The following is an 11,148-nucleotide window of genomic DNA, read 5'->3' on the forward strand; positions in this document are numbered from 1 at the left end:
ATTCTTTTAATATCATGTCTAGTTTTTTAATATTACCCAAACCTGCAAATTAAAAAATAGACCAATCCAGGCAGCTTCACAGTACAAATTTTTATATTATTATTGAATAGTTACCTTCAATTATAAGAAATAGTTAAGGAAAACAATAATGTATGATGTTGTGGTACACCTGAAACCATCAATTTTTCTAAAAATTGATGTTGTGGTGCACTGACAATATCGATTTCTAGAAAAATTGATGTTGTGGAGCACTCATAACATCAGTATTTAGAAAAACCGATGGTGTGGGACAACATCAGTTTTTATGCACCACAACATCGGTTTATAGAAAAATATATGTTTTTTGCAATTTTTTTAATATCCTATCTGTTTTTTTAATATTACCCAAACCTGCAAATTAAAAAACAAACCAATCCAGGCAGTTTTATAGTACAAATTTTTATATTATTATTGAATAATTACTATTAATTATAAGAAATAGTAAAACAAATCAATAATGTCAATACATAAAATCATCTACTATAACTGAATCTAATTAAACATAACTATACAACTGTAAAGTTCCTTAAACACCCAGTGTTTCATTTCTACCTCTGAGATAACATCTAGCCCACTGAATGCGAATTGCCTTTATTCTCTCTGGTTCCAAGGGTCTTGGATCAATAAAATATTGCATGATATAGTAAACCATAACTTAATCGGTATAAATAATAACAAGTATAACAAATGAAATTAGTTTTGAAGTAAACAATTACCATTTCTCCATTATCCTTGAAACCTTCGTTGACATCCAATGCATCACATAATAGCCTCACTCAGTGTTTCCTATTTTCATATTACACTTAATTCAATAAGATATTCAAAGTTAACTGAAAATTAGTGTACACAGTAATAAAATGTAATTTTTAAGATATCAACCATTGTTTAAATTACTTACTTTAACTGGAATAAATTTAGTAGCAGCCTTGGATTTACTTCCTTGGTTATCGTTGAATCCTTTCAAAGCATTGGTTTAAGAGAAACATGCATACATATTGTACAATTAAAATATTGATGTCTTACAAATGATAAAGTAAATGTCTTACAAATTACAATTGACCTGTTAATAATTCCTTTCAAGTAGTTGTTGGACTCATTGTGCAAGGGATAGAACTAGACGATAACATTGTCCTTAGGACATATAACGACCAGTTGCCAATATACACTGCATTGGAGAACATTAAGTTATTATAGTGCATACATTATTTAAATTGATTTGTTCAGTTTTACTTACCCATTCAAGTAGGCTCCTATGTAGACATCTCTCTGTTAATTATGCATCCATTTCTTAATATAATTCTCATATTCAAATTGTGATTGCCCACATCTTTGTATGGACTATGGATCAAGGAATCCATACATAGAGGCATTTCTTGATCACGGATTTAACTCATTCATGTTCCTATTATTGTTAAAATAAAGTAAGTAATGCATCAATTTAAATAAATCAGTTATGCAATAGACTGTAATGTAAAGTGACTAACAAAATTCATACTTGTATAACAAAGATGTTGAGACATTGACCATTGTGTGCTATTTCAGAAAGATCTTCATGTTTTATGTACAAAGGGACATCATCATTATACACCCCCAAACACAGTTGAATCCTACGACACGTGCATAGGCTTGAGAAAAAGTTGCAGGATGCCAATGTTATATGGTATAGGGGATTGTCATCAGGTTCCACCCTATTTATAGGTTTAATTGGTCCATTAGGTCCTTGCTTATCCTATATAGTTAATAAACATAAGTCAATGACATTCAACACTTTATTTCTAACAAGTCCTTTTTTAATAATAACAAACACAACAAAAGGAAATACATATTCTAAAAAAGTTTGTACAAGATGAGTCCGCTAAGCAAGGAAGGTGTTAAGGGCTTGCCCCACTAACTGAGCCTCTTGAGTGGGAACAGGGACGTGAGCATCAACATCTCAAACTTCCTCAACAATGACCTTCACTTGATCATTGCCTAAAAGGATGCTGTGGATGGTTGTCAACCCTTCATAAACTCTTCCAAGGGCAACCAGGCGGGGAGGATTGTCATCAACATACAACCCATATTTGTCTGATTCACCCGTGTTTGGGTCCTACCCTGAGGGGTTGACACGACCTTCCATTGTGCTGACACAAGAAGCAGAAAGACCAACCTCAGGTTCAGGAGGTAGTACGAGTCCCTGGGATTGCATCTAGGACTGCATCTAGTTGAAGGACAACATTAGTTGTTTAGTCACTTTTTGATTGATCGACTGCTCCAGCTCATCTCTAATTTTTTTTATTAGTTGCTCCGTAATATTTTTTGTTAATCGATGCAACTCTTCAGGGTTGATTGACATAGAGGTGTGGAAGCTTGCTGAAGCCAGTGCTAAGTATTGATTAATCGTGGCACCGACTCCAGCAGCACGAACACGGCTAGAGTGCTTTGGTTGCCCAATGATATCAGTCATCTTGACATCTATGGGTGACAAAGCTGCCCTGTGCTGACCGCTCTTCAAGGGTATCCTACAGTCAAAAAAATATTGCATGAGTTTACAGGCTACTATTGTTATTATAAAAATTGACCATTGAAGGGAATCTTGATGTCCATGGGCAACAAAGTTGCCCTGTGCTAACTGCTCTTCAAGGGAATCCTGCAGTCAACAAAATATTGCATGAGTTTACGGACTAGTATTGTTATTATAAAAATTGACCATTGCAATAAAAAAATAACTACAATCCTATCTGCAACTTCGCATGCCGTGTCAGATGTCATCTCTCCAGAGTTTTTGGTGCAAGTCATCTTCAACTTCATATGTCGTCTAATGGGAGATGGAGAATCAAGGATTGTTTGTGTGCTCCCAGATTGAGCTTCTTGCTCCAATCATTTTTCTTTGTTTTTCCTTCATTAACTTTTCTTCTAGTAAATCATAACCTCCATGAGACAACATGTGAGGGGCAGTGTTTAGTTTTTGGATGGCTTGAGCCTTTTTTCTAACATCTTGTCACAATTAGACAAAAAATTGTCAACAAAATGCGCTTTAAAATAATGCATAACTGTCAAATTCATAAATAATGCAAGTCAACTAACCTCCCATGAAGGATCTCTACGACTCTGACAAAATTGGTTCCACTTTTCTTTGCTAATACTGTACTTCTCGTAGACAGTGTCATCGTCCTCCTCCTTGCCTTGTGCCAAAGCCCATTTAGAGGTCAAATCTGACTTAAACTACCTCCATTGTTCTTTTACCATCTTAAGGATTTTCTTCTTCGTCCTTTGGTCAAACACTTCTGGAACATTTGCGATTCAAAAAATACATTTAATACCTAGTCAACAACATTCAACATTATAAGATTTTTAGTACAACCAATTACAATATCATTTAACATTTAATTCAAATACCTGAATGTCCTCCCAAATCAAATCCTTTTGAGCTGTAGAAACTTCTTTCCAGTTAACAAATGTAACATCTACCTTGTCTCGAGCGACGATCCCCAAATGCATCCTTAATTTCCTTCTGTGGAGACCATCAGCTTTCCCAGTGGCAGAATCTACATGAATCGCTGGTCTCTCCATCATGACGGGTCTAGTAGCCAATAATCAGAGTTGTGTTGCTTTTCTAGTTTACTTTAGGGTAGACGGCGAAGGTGCTGACTTAGGAAAAGGAGGGGACCTCGATAGTGTAGTCATGTGCCTGCTAAAAAACAACAATAATTAAAATCAACTCAAAAGTATATGTAAGTTATGTAATTGTAAATATGGAAACAAGTAAATACATAAAAAAAATTACATTATTCAATGTTAATTAATTCTCCTTCATTATGATCATTACGATTTGCATGGACATTGTCAACTTCTTCTTCTTTGTTGATGTTAAGCATTTGTGAAGAGAAAGGGTAGAGACAAGTATCAAGGGTTGAATCATCATCTTGAAGATTAAGACTAATGATTTTTCCGTGTAGAACGACTGACTACCTTTCATCACAAGGATCTTGAACATAAAACACCTATTTAGCTTGTTTTGTCATGATGAAAGGATCATTCTAATAAGCTAGCTTATTCAAATCTACCAAAGTAAAGTTGAAATCATCGGTTCGCACTCCCATATTGCTATCAACCCACTTACACTTGAAAACACACACAGTGAATTAAAAATACTTAAGCTCCCAGATTTCTTCGATGACTCCAAAGTAAGGCATGGACACCAGACATGCATTGTCATCATGCATAGTAGCAAAGTGTTGGGATTTAGCCCTAAGAGTAACCCCACTGTTTTGCATTGTACTCTTGTCGCCTTGTGATTTTGGTGTAGAACAAATACTTGTTGATATCGTATCCATGCCAACTTCTAACATTTCTTTTAGGCCTATTTGCTAACTTTCTTCATGTTTCAGATACATTATCGTCACCAAAGATTGTATCTTTAAACCAATTTAGGAAAGTCTTGTTATGCTCTTTCAACACCCTATTCTTGGTCATTTTTGGGTTACTTTCCTTGACTAAGGCTTCATGATGAACTATGTATGAAAGAACTTCATTACTATTATTCAGTATATACAAATGAGCTTGTTGCAATTCCTCATGAACACTAACCTCTGTTGGATTTCCCCTGCAGTTACTTTTTGGTCCAATTTTTCTTTATACAAATATGTTCAAAGGAAATCCGATTCACCGGAAAGCACACCGGATCATCAAGTATTTAAAATTAAAATGGATGAATCCGAGTATCGAACTCAAGGAACTAGTATTAGACAGGGTTAAATTCATAAATAAGGCATTGTTGAAGGAAACATTGATAATTGATGGTTTAGACAAAATTAAACTAAGTCTAGGCTAAAAATAGTAAAAATGCAAGTAAGTAAGATTGACAATAGTAGGTAAAAGTGTTGGGTCTTTCTAACAAACAAGCTGATGTATATAAAGATGTTTCTCTAATCAATCATGCTTTTGTGTTCTATGTTGTAGCTTAAATTACTAAACCTTGATCCCTAGTTAGGCTGAATCAATCCAAGCTTCATCCTCAGATCCTTCTTGTTGGACTAGGCTTAATTTAGATAGCCCTTGTAGGTTTAGACTAACTTAAACTAAGCTTTGTCCTCAGATCCCTCTTGTTGGACTAGGCTTAACTTAAATAGCTTACGAAAGTTTAGACTAATTTAACCTAAGCTTTGTCCTCAGCTCCCTCTTGTTGGACTAGACTTAGACCAAACAACATTATCGTAACAACATATTTACAACCAAAACTTAATCCTTAGATCCTTCATTTAAGACTAAGTTTCAATCCTGCTTCAATCAAGTTCTAAGGCAATAGTACATTTCCCAATGCTAAAGTCACCTAACTATGCACACAAATGGGTGATCAGACCAAGAGCATACAAAATTTAAGCACTGAAAGAAGCATTGAACATGGGAAACACAATCAATTAAGAGTAGAGAATAACTGCTCCTTACACAAGAAGGGGGATCCCTCCTCCTCTTCTCAGCATCTCACAATCACTCTAACACACACTAATCTCTCTAGAAATGGAAAACCCTAAGTTTCTCTACAAAGCTGCTCCTCTTTGTTGCCTCTTGTCATACCGTAATTTCGTCTGGGGACCTTTGCTTGATGACATGCGACTTTTGTTTGGTCCTTGTGAGGTGCTTGGCACCCATCATTAGGCAATTTGTGAAATTCCGGGACATGCTGGAAAACAAAAGAAAATATTGATGCACAATCCGTAAGGTTCCGTGACACACCGGAAATCAAATGGAAGCACCGTTGCACAATTAGTGAGGTTCCGTAACATTCCGTAAGTCAAAAAGGGAATGGTTATGTAATCCACAAGTTTCCGTAACATTACGGAAAGAAAACAAGTATCGTTACGAAATTCGTAAGTTTCCGTAACTTTACGAAAAAAGAATCACCAAAAAAAAGGCAGAGGGGGTGTACTTAGCAAAAATGGGGGTGCAAATAGCAACCAGGCCCACTTGGGCCCTCCAGAAGATTCCTCCAGAAGGTTGTTGCTTCTGGAGGAAGCAACCCTGCTCGCCTGGGCGAGCTCAGCTCGCCTGGGCGAGCTGGGCGGCAAGCATCTCCCCTATTTTGCTATAAACAGGGGAGGAAGTGAAGTGGAAAATGGTTCAGCCCCTTAGGCACTTCTCTCTCTTTCGAATTTGCTTGGAAAAATTGTTTCCGTGAAGAAAATCTAAGCCGAGGCGCTTCCGAAACGTTTCCGTAACGTTTCCGTGAGGAATTTCGCGAAGGTTTCGACCGTTCTTCGACGTTCTTCATCGTTCTTCGATCTTCAACTGGTAAGTACCTCGAACCAAGCTTTTCGATTCATTCTATGTACCCGTGGTGGTCCACATTGTGTTTTGTGTATTTTTATTCTCGTTTTATTTACTTTTTATACCTCCTTTTGACGTGCTTAAGCCATTTTATTTAAGTCATTCCTCGCATGATCTAAAAATAAAATAAATTTCCACCGATCGTTTGAATTGTATTATCCGTTAACTTTGTTTTAAATGAATTCCGACCGTTCGGTCGTGCCGTAACCACGTTGGAAATAAAAAAAAGAGGTAAAAAATAATATAATAATCAAAAAACATCTTTTTAGTAAAATAAAGCGAAAAATCAATTAGACGTTTTCTCTTTGGGATTTCTCATTCTTAATCGAATTGACTAATAACTAAGGTGAAACTAAGGCTAAAATCAACTCGCCTAGTCAAGCTCGTCCATAAAAATAGGTTTTTGAAGTTTATCATTTCAATTTCTTATTAAGTAAAATGGATCATTTTCAAGGTCCAACGCCTTAAAATGATCACCTAAGTAAAAAAGAATCACTTGATAAGAAAGAACTACGTAGGTCTGATTTCCTCATCGCAATTGAGGAATACGTAGGAGCAAAGGGAAACACCCTTGTCGACCACAAAAAGAGTAAAAATATAAAAATGGTATAAAGGATATAAAGACATAAAAAGGGAACATAAAAAATCAATGTCATGTTTGCACATTCGATTAAAGGTTGCCGTCCCTTGGGACGGACGTGTGGGGTGCTAATACCTTCCCCGTGCGTAAATACAACTCCCGAACCTTTCACTTAAAAGTTCGTAGATCGCGTCTTTTCCGGTTTTTCCGACGTTTTCCTCAAATAAATGTTGGTGGCGACTCCGCACGTATTCCTTTCGTGGAACACGCATCCCGCGAGTCACGCGTCGCCCTCCCGCCGAAGGGTAGGTTGCGACAGTTGGCGACTCCACTAGGGACTGTTTTTAGAGAGTTAGGCCATTTAATCTTGTGCAATGTTTTACCATGACTTACCCCTTTCTTGGTTTCCCTTCATTATGTTCTTGTGTATATAAACTCTTTGTTGCTTTTAGTGCGTTTTAAAATATATGCATGAAGTAAATATTTATTCATTTCATGCACACAAACACCAACACTATTTGCACACACTGTGAGTGAAAAAGGGCCCTATACCCGGGTTCATGGGAACATAAGGAGTGGAGGTGAATCTGTGATCATGCTAGGTCTCCGACTTGTTTGATTACAGTGAACCCTCATCTAGAGCTTTTCTCTTTGAAAACTTATTGTTGCTAGTAGTCCCTACTGCTGCAATATGTTCTTCGAAGAGGATGATACCTCTAGAAACGATCAAGAGAGATATGACTATCTTGGGGGTTATCACTAAATGCCTAGTTAGCTCTCTCCCTTATAGGTCCTTTAAATAGGGGCACGGAGCAAACACGCTGCATGCCATTTTTTCACACTGCCATGCATAAATAGTCATATACCCTTTTTCTTATGTTTAGTGAATATTGTCATTCCCGTATTGCGTCTTTTGCATATGCATCGCATACGGGTTCTGTCTTGATCCCCTCTGTAAACAAACCAACGGAGGGTCCGTGTCACCTTCTTTTTTTTTTTTTAAAAAAAAAAACATACGTTGGGGCACTTTGCTAACCCTAGACGTTGTATCTAAGAAGGAGACAATTTCTCGGGCCCCCGCATTCCTAAGTTGCATCTGTGTCATATGCATTCCTTCATGCATTCATCCATTCCACCCATGAGATATTGGAGTTTTGATTTGCACCAGCTTTTTGTCTCACTTTAGTAAGCATGGGGACAAATCAAACCGGCAAGAGGTTTTACCAAGTCAAGGTTAAAAGCCTAGATACCACCAGCATCAAGGAATTAGGGCGGTTGATGGAACCTCTCCAAATGCAAGCCTTCCGCAAGATTTATGGAAAGATCTTAGAGTTGACCATAGCAGAGATATCCATATAAGTCATTGCATCACTCACCCAATACTACGACCAGCCTTTGAGATGCTTCACGTTCGAAGACTTCCAATTGGTACCAACCATTGAAGAATTTGAGGAAATTCTTGGATGTCCTCTCGGGGGAAGAAAACGATACCTTTCCTTCGGGTGTCTCCCCTCTTTGAGCAGAATTGCAACTGTGGTCAAGGATTCAGCAAGAGGTTTGGACCGCATAAAACAGACTCGAAACGGCATAGCGGGCCTACCACGGAAGTACCTAGAAGACAAGGCGAGGGGTATGGCCAATCAAGGAGATTGGGTCCCGTTTATGGATGTGTTAGCTTTGCTAATTTTTGGGGTCGTCCTCTTTCCAAACGTAGATGGTTTGGTGGACCTAGCCGCAATCGACGCTTTCCTTGCATACCACCATAGCAAAGAAAGTCCGGTGGTAGCTGTCTTGGCCGATTTATTTGACACATTTAACCGAAGGTGCGAAAAGAGTAGCGCACGGATCATCTGTTGCTTGCCCGCCCTCTATGTTTGGTTGGTTTCACACCTGTTCCAGCAAGACACGAGGCATCCATGTCCGCTCCAGAACCATCGCTCGTGTACTGAAAAGAGAGGAATAGATTGGGACCAGCTTTTGGCTGGGATAGGAGGTAGAACAATCAATTGGTTCCCCTGATGGAAGGAAGGAAAGGAGGGAGTTCTTTTCTCATTTGGAGGGTACCCAAACATTCCGCTGATAGGAACGAGGAGTTGTATTAACTACAATCCTGCACTCGCTATATGACAACTAGGGTACCCCATGAGGGGAGCACCGACGGAAGAAAGCATGTCTCCTTTCCTTGTGAGGGATTTCGGCGCACAAAATTTCAAGGCTATACAAAGAATCCATAAGGCATGGGAAACCCCGTTAAGGAAAGATCAAGAACTTAGGGGCATTCGTAATGGCATCATTGGTGGTTACCATGAATGGCTGAAAGTTCATGTACGAGGTTTAGATTGGCTCGCCAAGTTAAAAGTCGTCAGCGAAGAGAGTTTTGAAGCACCGGAAGAGGACGAAGAAGTCCAAGCTCTCAAAAGCGAGTTAGGAAAGGCGAAACTTGCCAAGGAGAAGTTCAAGTTGGCCGCTACACACATCCGGAAGGAGTGTGCCGGATTACGGGAAGAGAATGCAACTACCGCGAGAGCCCTTGAACAAGAGGCCAAGAGAGCTCGCAAGGAAGAGTATGGCCGGAACAAATTTCGCGGAGCTCTGTGGGGTAGCAACAATGAACTCAAGCTGCGAAGGGAAGAGAGGGACCAGTCGCGAGCACATAGCATGGTTTTGAAAGACTAGTTAGTTGTCTGTTCAAGGTCCAAAAGAAGCTTGTCTTAGCGTTTATGCGAGACGGAGACCAACATGCTAGCTATCATCGCCAAGTACCAAGAAGAGTTAGGTCTAGCCACGGCCCACGAGCATAGGGTCGCGGACGAGTATGCCCAAGTATACGCGGAAAAAGAGGCTAGAGGAAGGGTGATCGACTCTTTACACCAAGAGGCAACCGTGTGGATGGATCGGTTTGCTCTTACCTTGAACGGGAGTCAAGAACTTCCCCGGTTGTTAGCCAAGGCCAAGGCGATGGCGGACACCTACTCCGCCCCTGAAGAAATTCATGGGCTTCTCGGCTATTGTCAGCATATGATAGACTTAATGGCCCACATAATTAGAAATCGCTAGGAAACTTGTATGGTCTCTCAGACCTTGACTAGATACAACTTTTTGAAATAAAATGAGTTGGTCCCATGTTTCTACTCCAAAAAGCTTGTGCAAATCAAATCACTCCTGCATTTTATCTCTAGCATGCATTCTTTCTTTCTTTACCCACTCCTCACGTTTGGTTTTTTAGGGAAAAACACCATAACTAAATGCGCCACAAGGCATCCCTATCGCACCAGATCCAAATCTAGAACGATGGGTGATCAAGAGGAGACACAGGAACAGATGAAAGCCGACATGTCGGCTCTGAAAGAACAGATGGCCTCCATGATGGAGGCCATGTTAGGAATGAGGCAGCTCATGGAGAAAAACGCGGCGACCGCTGCCACTGTCAGTTCGGCTGCCGAAGCAGACCCAACTCTCTTGGCAACTGCGCATTATCCTCCCTCAAACATAGTAGGACGGGGAAGGGACACACTGGGGCACGATGGCAACCCTCACCTGGGATACAACTGAGCGGCTTACCCTTATGGATTGCCGCCCAACTACTCACCACCCGCCTTGCAAGACGATGCGGGCCATATCGCTTCTCCCGTCCTTGAAAGAGAGCCTCCTCAACAGCCCGACGAGGTCCACAAAGACCCTCAGGACTATGCTCGAAGGGATGTCGAGTTCTACCCTCCGATCCCCGAAGGGCCAGCACCCAGCATGTTGCCTCAACCCAACATCGCGACACAACCAATAGTTTTGTCCACGGAAGGACCGCCCCCGGCAACTGAAGAAAGGAGAAAGCTCGATCTCCTCGAGGAAAGATTGAGAGCCGTGGAAGGATTTGGGGACTATCCGTTCGCAGACATGACGGACCTTTGCTTGGTACCCGATGTTGTTATTCCCCCGAAGTTCAAAGTACCGGACTTCGACAAGTATAAAGGGACGACTTGTCCCAAAAACCATCTCAAGATGTACTGTCGCAAGATGGGCGCACACTCTAAGGATGAAAAGCTATTAATACACTTTTTTCAAGATAGCTTGGCCGGAGCCGCGGTAGTTTGGTACACTAATTTGGAAGCTTCCCGTATCCGTACTTGGAAGGATCTGATTACTGCCTTCCTAAGGCAATACCAGTATAATTCTGATATGGCTCCCGATCGCACTCAGCTGCAGAATATGTTCAAGAAAGAGGGTGA

Source organism: Glycine soja, chromosome 18, assembly GCF_004193775.1.
Source record: "Glycine soja cultivar W05 chromosome 18, ASM419377v2, whole genome shotgun sequence".
NCBI lineage: Eukaryota > Viridiplantae > Streptophyta > Magnoliopsida > Fabales > Fabaceae > Glycine > Glycine soja.